This window comes from Fukomys damarensis, unplaced genomic scaffold, assembly GCF_012274545.1.
Source record: "Fukomys damarensis isolate Sample0158 unplaced genomic scaffold, DMR_v1.0_HiC HiC_scaffold_2, whole genome shotgun sequence".
Classification (NCBI taxonomy): Eukaryota; Metazoa; Chordata; class Mammalia; order Rodentia; family Bathyergidae; genus Fukomys; species Fukomys damarensis.
Window position 1 is genome coordinate 39191917 of NW_022900914.1, and position 10257 is coordinate 39202173.

The 10257-nt window shown below is 43.6% G+C and overlaps 1 long non-coding RNA gene across 1 annotated transcript in view; it reads left to right on the forward strand.

Annotated features, from left to right (window-relative positions):
- The first annotated feature begins 6718 nt into the window (after positions 1–6718).
- Positions 6719–10257, forward strand: part of LOC104852199 — a 5222-nt gene continuing 1683 nt past the window's right edge. The window contains exons 1-4 of the long non-coding RNA XR_777445.1: positions 6719–6893; positions 8123–8178; positions 8859–8924; positions 9606–9685. This is a non-coding gene — a long non-coding RNA (uncharacterized LOC104852199). The remainder of the gene's footprint in view (positions 6894–8122; positions 8179–8858; positions 8925–9605; positions 9686–10257) is intronic.

The following is a 10257-nucleotide window of genomic DNA, read 5'->3' on the forward strand; positions in this document are numbered from 1 at the left end:
AGAAGTCAATAGCTTTGCTCCTTAAGGTGAGCCTTGCATCTAATTTCATATTGAATAGGTTGCCTTATAGCCCTTCTCTGTGACTCATTAGCTCAGATGTTTAAAAACTTGTGTGTGTATGTGTGTGTATGTGTGTGTACATCCAGAGTCTCCAGCATGCCAAGCACATATTCTATCCCTGAGTTACACCTCCAGCCCCATTAGCTGAGATTTATACTAACTTGAACTCTTCTGCATCTGTCCCTTACCTTTTCTACCCCCACCCCGCTCCTTTATCCATAGAGGTGAAACAAAGGATCAGGATAGTTTGTTCCAATCAGAAGGTGTCATTTCATTTTGAAGGATTTCTCTGGGGGGTATTTGGTGGCACAGAATCTGTCCAGTCATCTGCCTAACATCCGGTACATCTGGACCATCTGGGTTGGACTTGGAAAACATGTTGTCATTTATATCCATGGTTTGGTGGCCATGAGGATTTTGCTGATAGCCAGGACAAGTTTGTCTTCTGAGGGGCTGCTCTCCCCATTCATGCTCAACAGTGTGTTGAGAGGAAGGTCTCTCATACCTGTAGACACTTGGGGAATCTGATGTCCGCTGCCTGGGCACTGGTTCTTCATGTAGGGTTGCTTCCCAAGAGACTGACCCACAGTGGTGCCTTCAGAGGCCAGTATTACGTTTCTGCTGAGCCCAGGAAAGAAACCCCCATGAACGAGTGGTAGTGAGCACATTTGCTCTGTTCTGGCACCACAGTGACAGAAACAATTTCAGACCCAAGTCTTACCCACGTGGGATACAGGACAGAGGCAGAGGGGTCTTCCTGGCTGGTAGATGGGGAGGTTCTTGGACTAGAAGCCAGAGCTCCTACCACACCTGACCCTGGGAGATCAGATCTCTAAGAGGAGAGTGCTCAGGAAGCCAGGCTGAAGCATCAGATTGCCCATATCTCCTGCCTGGGGGCGACAGCAAGGCTCAGCCATCAGATTTGAAGAGCAGAACAGTAAACACCAGGTTGTCACCTGGCTTCTGCACCTGCCCAATGGGGCCACAGGTAAATCTCTCTGCGAGTACTACTGGGGACCATACCCATGGCCCAGTGCCAGAACTCTAAGGCTCAAACCCAGGTTCTTCCTCCCCGTTCTGGGGACTGAGGAACCTGCCACAGCAGCCTTCTCATCTCAACCCCAGGTGTGGACCGAGGAAATACTGGCAGCCTTTGCTGAGCACAAATGTGGAAACTTGCAGTTTGGGGGTTGTTTTCAGTTCTATTTTACTAAGAAGGGTGGAAAGAATCAGGCCTGAAGTTTATCCTTGCCCTGTGTCCACTGGATGTGGTGGTGCATGCTTATATGAGGCAGGACAATTGCTACAAGTTCATAGCCAGCTGGGCTACATAATGAGTTCAAGGCCATCCTGAACAACATATTGAGACCCTGTCTCAAAAATCCAGAACAAACAAACAGACAAAAATTTCACTGTCCTGTGACCTTCACCAAATCTGGCTTCCTCAATAATCTAACTTCATTTAGTCACTGTAGCTCTTTACGTGTTCAAATCCTTTTTATCCATCAGGTATCTAGTCAGATGCCACCAACATTCACATCGCTCTAATTCTTTCAGAGTACTTATTGATATCAATAACTTTATGGCTCACCATCTGGCTCTTTCACCAAGGTGCAAGTGTCAAGGGGACAGGTACCTTGCCATCTGACTTGTTCCAACCCCCAGAAACCGGTAAAATTCTTAGCACATAGCACACAGCTGTTGATAAGCATTACCTCTCCTTGGAATATCTTCCTTTTAGAACCTTCAGGAAATACACTGATAAACTCAACTGAATAATTGCTTATGGTTTTAGATTTTATGAAATACTAGTGGGGGAGGGCTTTGAATAAGGGGGAAGATCTTAAACAATGGTCTAGATTTTCTCAGTTCTGGATCCTTTGTGTATCCATTTGTATCAATGGAGATTCAATGGGTTGGTAAGGATGAGATGTTCCCTCCCAAATGCCACACAGGAAAATGAGTAGGTTTTCCCATATTTTTAAAATTTAGTTTGTTGGTACATTTTAGGTATACAGTACAGTTACATTCATCATTGGGATCTTGCACCTTTACGTGACTTATCTTGGTTCTTATTTTTCCCCATTCCCCAGCCCTCCCTTCACCCCCTCCACCCTTCCTGTATTCCACTCTGTCAAAATATTAGGTTTTGGAATCCTCTGAGGTTTAGATTAACACCCCCCACCCAAGGGCCATGTCCCAAAGTTGATGGGTAAGGGATGGTGGGATCCCAGGAAGCAAATTCTACTCTAAAGAAGTGTGGTGTGTCCAGCTCTCCACTGAGTGCGGGGAGTAGATGGGTGTCTCTACACTGAAGTGACCTAATAAATAGGAAGGAAGCCTGGCCAACCCTGGACCTCCCTGGCTTAGACATTCTGAGTCCACTGGGTACTCTGGAGGGTTTCACTTTCCCAGGCTTTGCAGAGCCAGAAACAAAGTTACAGTACCACAGTGACTTTTAAAATAAGTTACCACTATTCTGGCCATGACTTGTATAGGAACAGGGAGCGTACTTCTGAAGCAGGAGGCACTTCTGTGAAACTGTCTCATTCCCTGGGTTTCTGCCTCAGAGTCTAGAAAGAACCAGTTTCACAGAGTTGAATGCTTTCCTAGGGAGACTATAAACTTAATGGCAGGGCTGCTCCAAAGCTTATTTTGTTCTTGTTATGTTTTCTCCCTCTTTTTAATCACCTTCCCTGTTTTGAGCTCACTTGTCTGGTGAGCTCTCTGTCTTTGGAAGGTGTGGTGCTTGAGTACAGGAATAGCTCCTATTCACTGGCTGCTAGAAAGAGCTGCTGTGAGGGGCTGGCCAGTTGGTGGGTGGGAGTGGGATCCTTCTTGATGGTTCAGCATAACAGTTGAGTGGTGGTCCTAAATATTTTCATTTCAGATAAAGCTTTTAAGTCCAATCATAAAACAGGGATGGAAAGGTGTTGGGCTGGTGGCTGCTCTTAGGACTTACTGGCCCTATGGAGGGATTGAGGACTTGTTGAAGAGGACTCCGTTCCTTATAGGAGTTTAACAGTGAAGTTGTGTCAGAAAGTGCTAAGTTAAACTGCTAACGAGAAATCTGAGGGTGTAGCTCAGTGGCAGAGCACCTGCCTACCATATTCAAGGCCCTGGATTTGAGCCCTGTACCTCAAACAAACTACGAAAAACTGGTAACAAGGACCCCAAGATCTCAGAGGCTTAAAGACAAAAGTGGTTGCTATGGTTCCACTACGTTTTGTCTCTCTTTTGTTTGTTTTTGAGACAAGATCTCACTATGTAGCCCAGGCTGGCCTTGAACTCAAGGCAATCCTCCTGCCTAAGGTGTTAGGGATACAGGAGTGTGCCACCATGCCTGGCTGGTTTGTCCTTTCTGAAAATTCATGCTAAGATCTGATCCCCGTTATGAAGTGTTCAGTAGTATAGAGATTTAGTTTGATTATATTTAGAGAAGCTAGGATTCGACAAGATCATGCAGGGTCGGAGCTGGTTGAATAATGGTGCCTTTATGAGGAAGATCGGAGAATATGAGCGCATTCTTCTGTCTCTCACCATGTGATGTCCCTGTGCTACACTGGGACTCTTACAGCAAGAAGGCCATCACCAGATACGGTCCCTCAACCTTGGAACATAACCATGAGTCAAAATAAATCTCTTTTCTTTCTAATGTCCCTATTCTATGGTGTTGTGTTATTACCAGCAGGAAGTGGACTAATACAGATGTGCTTACCATGCATCCTGCAGTCCAGGCCTTCAACAGGTGAGCTCTGATTCTCACAGCAGCCTAATTGCCTGGTCTGAGAGGAAAAGGTTTGGAGAATCTCTGCCCTGGCAGGTAAGGGCTCTGGCCAGAAAAGACACACATTGGTGGAAGGAATCGCGCAACCCTGCACAAACACAAGCAAATCAGGAAGCACAATTTGCTTCAGAAGGGGAAAGAGCTAGAAATACTGACTTCAGAGTTAGCAAAGGGCATTGGGTTGGCTTCTAGGACTTCTGTTCAAACCAAAGCTCTGAGTTTTTTGTTGTGTTTTGTTTTGTCTCATTTTTGTTTTTGTCGTCCTGGGGATTGAATCCAGGTCCTTCACACTGAGCTACATCCCAGCCCTTTGTTATTTCTGAGTCAGGTTCTTGCTAGGTTGCTAAATTGCCTGGGCTGGGCTTGAACTTGCAAACTTCCTTTCTCGGCCTCTCAGAATGTTGAGCATGGGATTACAGATTTGCAACACCATGGCTGGCAAGTGCTGAAATTTTTGACTTCAGATTATTTTAATCATTTGGTGGGCTTGAGGGCCACCTAAGCATACTTTTGTAGCCTTGTTCTCTAGTTCTGTCCTTGAGAGCTACCACTGTAGTTATTTTTTCAAATGCTTCTTTTCAGATAATGTCAAGAGGCAGCTACAGGAAGTGGATTGGGATTAGTAATAAGCTAAGATCTGCATTGCAGGTTTGACTATTTTGGCATTACTTGAAGAGCATGATCTTGGGTTGCATTACTAAAAGTAGACAACACAGGCCAAAGGAGGACTGAATATCCCTTTACTGTGCTGTAGTCGCCTCACCTAGCAAGCCCAGTTCTGAGTTTCATACTCTGAAGGTAATTGTGTCAAGCTGGAACCCAGGAAGTGTTAGCAGACCAGTGGGTCATCTTGAAGGTGACTGGGAGAGATAACTTGGAGGCTGCTCTGAGTATTTAAAGAGCAGTTGGGAATTTTTCCTTTACCTGTGAGTGAGCTGGACTGCGCTGCGTGGTAAGTGCTATACTCACTGTTCTAAGTGACTGAAGACAGCTGGAGAAGGCTATCAGACCCCTCAGACGGAGGCAGGAATAGTGCCAATAGCAGGCAGTTCCCTTCTAATTCTGTCACAACATGTCTCTGATTGTTTTTACCTCAGAAATGAAAATCAACCTTTCCTCACAGGGGAGAGAGTGAAAGCCAGTTGAGACCCCATTATACAAAGACTTTAGAGCTCATTAATGGTCCACTGGTAATTCCTTAAGAATCTTGAAATTGGTGGAAGGATCTCCTTTATACAGATGAGGTAAGGAGGAAGGTAAAAGTAGTCAGGTGAATAGTCTTACCTATTTGTGGTTAAATATGGAGTCTGGAGCTTGAGAGCTTGGTTTCAAACACTGACTCTGCTGTTCTCTACTGTGTGATTCTGGGTAGGTCTATTAACCTCTCTGTTTTAGTTTCTGTAAAATGGAAATGATAGTACCTTATAGGGTAATGAACCTTAACCAATTTAATTATGAAGAGTATATTGGAAATTAGTACCTCGATAGAAAACAAGAACTAGGCCCAGGGATTTAGCTCAGTGGTTCTACCACCTGCCTTGCAAGTGCAAGATCCAGAGTTCAATCCCTGGTACCAAAAAAAGAGAAAACATGAACTAAACAAGCTTCAATAATATACTACTTAAATCATCATCAAGTCTGAAATAAGCTTGAAATACTACAGGAATTTGATTTGTAGAAATAAGAAAGCAAACCTAATTCATCTTTCCTTTCCTCCTGTTACCCAGGGTAGACATAACAGCACTCTTCTTTTCTTGGAGATGGCTCTGTTCCTGTACTTTAACATTACCCAGGAGGCCAGAGTTCATAAGTGGAGGCTACTAGATAATTTAAAACCCATTAATCATGTTTAAAGACCTGGATCCTAGCCGTCTTTTGAACTGATAAGTAGAGAAGTGGTATATTTAGGCCACAAAATGTCATCTTTGACTAGTATGTCAAGATATTGACAAAACCAACCTTTCTTTCTTTCATTCATTGTTTTGTTTTTCGAGATGGGGGTTGGCTATGGAGTTCAGGTTGGCCTTGAACTCACTATGTAGCCCAAGCTGACCTTGAACTCACAGAGATCCTCCAGCCTCAGGCTCCAGAGTACTGGGACTACAGGCATGTGCCACCACGCTCTGTCTCAAAATGAACCTTTCTGACTGGGATGTCCAGCAATGTACCCTCCCCCATTTCCAAATGCACAAACTCCACACATTTTCAGTGTGTTGTTTCTAAGGTTCTATGTTCATGAGGTTGAATCTGAAGAGCAGGATCCGTGGTCTCCTTCTACTCCCAAGTCCAGTGTGAATCTAAGCATAAATGGTCGCCGTAAGAGCACACTTTATAAAGGTCAGCTTGAAGGTGAAATATCCAAGGTGCTTGGGAGAGTGAAGCACATTTGGGATGCCTTGATAGGTTTCTCTCCCTCTTCTGTAGATGTTTAAGTAACGTGATAGGTAAGTCAGAACACCTCAAAATCTTTGAGGGGGGACTCTTCAAAAGTGCCAAACTTGGTCAGAGAGATTAAGTGAGGGGTAAGCCGAGGACTGGATGAAATGCTGTGCGCTGTCAGCTCAACTCATCCTGGACACACGCTCAGGAATCTGGCAGACATATCCCTCGACCTCAGCCTTCTTTTTCGGCTCTCCCAGCTGTCTCTTCCCCTCTCAGCTCTTGTGCGGTCAGGGAGCTGTCTTCTATCCCTTGCTCGCTGGCCTGCCAGGCTGGTTGGAGCAGGAACAGTGGGACTTAGGAGGATAGGGGGATAGGTCCTAGTACCCGAAGAGTCCCTAATAGGATTTTGGACAAAATTATCATTTTGAGGTATTTTCTTAGTACTTAATGAAGTCTACAAATAAGTTAAGAAGGGTCCTAGTTCTTAAATTTTCTAACCCGCAGTGACCTAATTGACCAGGAATACTGCTCCTGTGACTAGCTGTAGTGTCTGCATGATTTCCACATCTCTTAACTGGTTGATGAGCTCTGGGGGAAGGAGTATAAGCCACTTGGATGGGACAAAGGACTGCTCATCCTGCCTCCTCGTAGCCTCAGAATTCAGGTGGGTAAAATCCTATGCTGGGACAGACAGCAGTAACTATGGTGACTCGGGTTCTCTCCCAGCATTCACCTTTGATTGACAAAATCATCTTCCCCAAACTAATTGTCCTCATGTAAGAAAAAAATCTAGCATAATCTCCTGTGTCTTAGTTTTCTCTTCTGTTAAAAAAAAAATACTCTCTACTTTGCAAGATTGATTGATTGCTGTGAAGATTAAGTGAGCTAGTGCAAAGAATTTAGAACAGTGTATGCCCTGTGATGTGCGGTATGCAGTTATTATAAGATTTTACTTATAAGGCTATACATTGCCATATGCCTTTGAAACAAGGCAACAGACATCTTTAGAGCCAAAAAAAAAAAAAAATGGCTGTCAGGCTTAAATGTTCTACTTCTAGAAATCTTGAAAATAACTTGGAAAACCTGCATACCAACATATTTATCATAGGATTATAGTTAGACTAATATCTAATAAGATCAAATAAATACAGGACTGTCTCTCTGCTTAACCTACTCCTTTGTAGCCATTAAAAAATGGCAGCAATGCAAATATTTTTAAAAAGACACACCTGTTTTCATATAACATAACAGCAATTATATAGCATATAGTTATGAATACTGTGTGGAAAATGGACCTCTGGAGTGTGTGGGTTGTGATACAGTGGCTCTTCCTTCTTTTTGCGGGGGGAGGCGGGGGGTGGTAATTGAGACAGAGTCTTGCTACATAGTCCTTGGCCTTGAACTTACTACATAGCCCAGGCTGTTCTCAGACACGACTGTCCTGCCTCAGCCTCCCAAGTACTGGGATTACAGGTGTGCACCACCACGACCAGCTTCCTCTTTCTTTCATAACTGAACAGGAGATTTGCAGTGGACACTAGCCAAACAAACAAGGGGAAAACAGAAGATAGTGAGGATATGAACTTTTGTTTTTTATTAGGAAGGCCTGACATGACTGTAATCATCGATAACAAAGTTCTCACTTCCACTTCTTCCAGTTGCCTTTAACTTTCAGTCTTGTAGAAGGTTTTGTTTAGAAAAAGGCAACCAAAAGAGAGAAGTAACAAATTGCTTCCTCACGCTGGGGTTCTTATCTTCTTTGGCCACACTCACCAGTGTTCTGTTCCAAGGCAGCCTCCTTAATCAGTGGGTAGGAATATGTTGAATGTTGCCAAGGTGGAGTAGGGAGCAAAGGTGGTCTCGCACAATTGCAATCTCTCCTTCTGCTTGCAGATCTTAGGGAAAAGAACCAATCACCCCCCAAATGGTGAAGGCAGGCTCACTGAAATGTAAGTGAATTAAAGGTGGGGAACAAAAATGTTTTAAGACTAGACTGTGTCTTGATGTGTTAGAACTAAAATGTCAAATGAGATCTGGACACAATTTTCCTCTTTGGAGTAAACAGGAGAAGGATCTGACATTAACATCACTAATATCCTGGCAAGAGTATGATTTAAAATCTTCCTTTGGCTAAATTTCCTTGAGAGAGATCAATTTTTATACAGACTAAAACTAAGACTTATTATTTGGTGGAAAAGGCTTTTGAATGTAAGCCTGAACCTTGATTAATGAACAGTCAACAATATGGTATCATAACTATATTATCTCATCTTAGGGACCTGAAAAACTATTCAACATTTGTCTACCATTTAGATTGTTTCCCCCTCTTCCTTTCCAAAACAATCCCGGCAAAGATGCTATAAATGTCATGTACATTTCTGGCTACACTCAGGATCTCAAGGAGTGAGTGTGCCAGATTCCTTGTATTCCCAGCCAAAGACCCTCACTGAGGATGCTCTGGGAACCTGTGAGTAGAAAAAAGATGCCCCTGTCTTGAAGGCATGGATGAGTACGTTGGCTGCTGGTGGCTGACAGTGTGTACCATGCTTGGAGGATATTGAGTGATTCAGTCAGGATTGAGTGAACCAGGCCAAGTCTCCTAACATGAGACCATATGGTTTTCCCACAGAGTGTGTGGTGGTTTCTCTCTGAGTCTTTATCATGGAAGTATGCTCATGCCCCCACCCAAGGAAAGGTATGATTTTATCCGTGTGTGCACTATTTCTCTTATCTATATTATATTATTAGTAAATATATAAAATTATATATTATCCATATTATAGCTATTAATCATACTATTTATTATGGTTTAGGCATTGTCCTGGGTACTGCAAAATCAATTGTGAACCTAAAAGATAAATCCTTTCCCTTGCAGACTTTGGACTAATTGCAAGACATGACAAGATAAACTATACAGGGGCGGACTGATACGTTCAATGAAGAAAGATCAGAGAAAGGGGATGAATAGTGGAGTGTGGGTGGTGATTACAGTCTTTAAAAGGTGGCAAAGGAAGCCTGCCTAAAGAAGACATGTGGAAGACAGCCATGCAGCTGCCAGGGAAGAGGCTTCCAGATGACGCTGGGGCCGTGAGCAACCTTGTACCTGGTGTGTTCAGGGAAAAGCATGGAGAGTAGCATTTGGGAAGGGCAACAGAGAAGTTTTAGGAATAGCTTGGAAGGTAGTGTAGGAAATGACCAGAATAGTCATTTCTTCTGCCTTAGGTGAGAGCAAGTTTGTGACCAGCCTAGAGGTCTGTGGTGACAAAGCAGAACGTGTCACCAGTGTTGGCTCATCCTGCTGTTGCTGCCCAAAGGAGTATGGAGCCCACACTCCTGGGAAAGCCTGGTATGCTGTGACTGTGTGTTCTTCACCCAGGTTTCCATTGCCTGGATATGCTGCCTTGTCATGTCCTTAGGAACTGCTGCGATCCTGTGGAAGACCTGAGCCCTGAGCAAGTAAGGATCAAGCTGGCTACAAACACCAAAGCAGACTTTTTCAGATAAAGTCCAATAACTATTTTAAAACTTGGAACACATTATAAAATCCTGTATCATAAGAAATTTCATTGTCCCGATTTTTCTTTTGCAAGCTTTAGCTTTGGAGTACTTCCATACAGTTGCTATTCCTGACTCTGATCAAAGTAGACATGTGCAGGAATTAGCTTGAGCATTCAGTTATTTCCTTAAGGATCCTTTGTGACTCTAGCTTTTTTATTGTTTTTTTTTTTTTCTTTTTACCAGAGTCACTACTGGGCAACGACTTTTGGTGGTGGTGGGGTTGTCTGTGAACTTCTAAGCAGGCCCTGTTACTTTTTGTGTATTTATTTGTTACTCTGTAAGATCCAGTGGGAAGCAGAGGATAAAATTCCCTTCCGATGGAAGTGGGGATCTGTCTTGTTCATGAACTGCTTTCAGACCAGGTGGAGACCTACTTCTGTAATCTCAGCACTTGGGAACCTGAGGCAGGAAGATCCCAGCCTCAACCTCATAGTGAGTTCAAGGCCAGCATGAACATAGTCAAAAAAAAA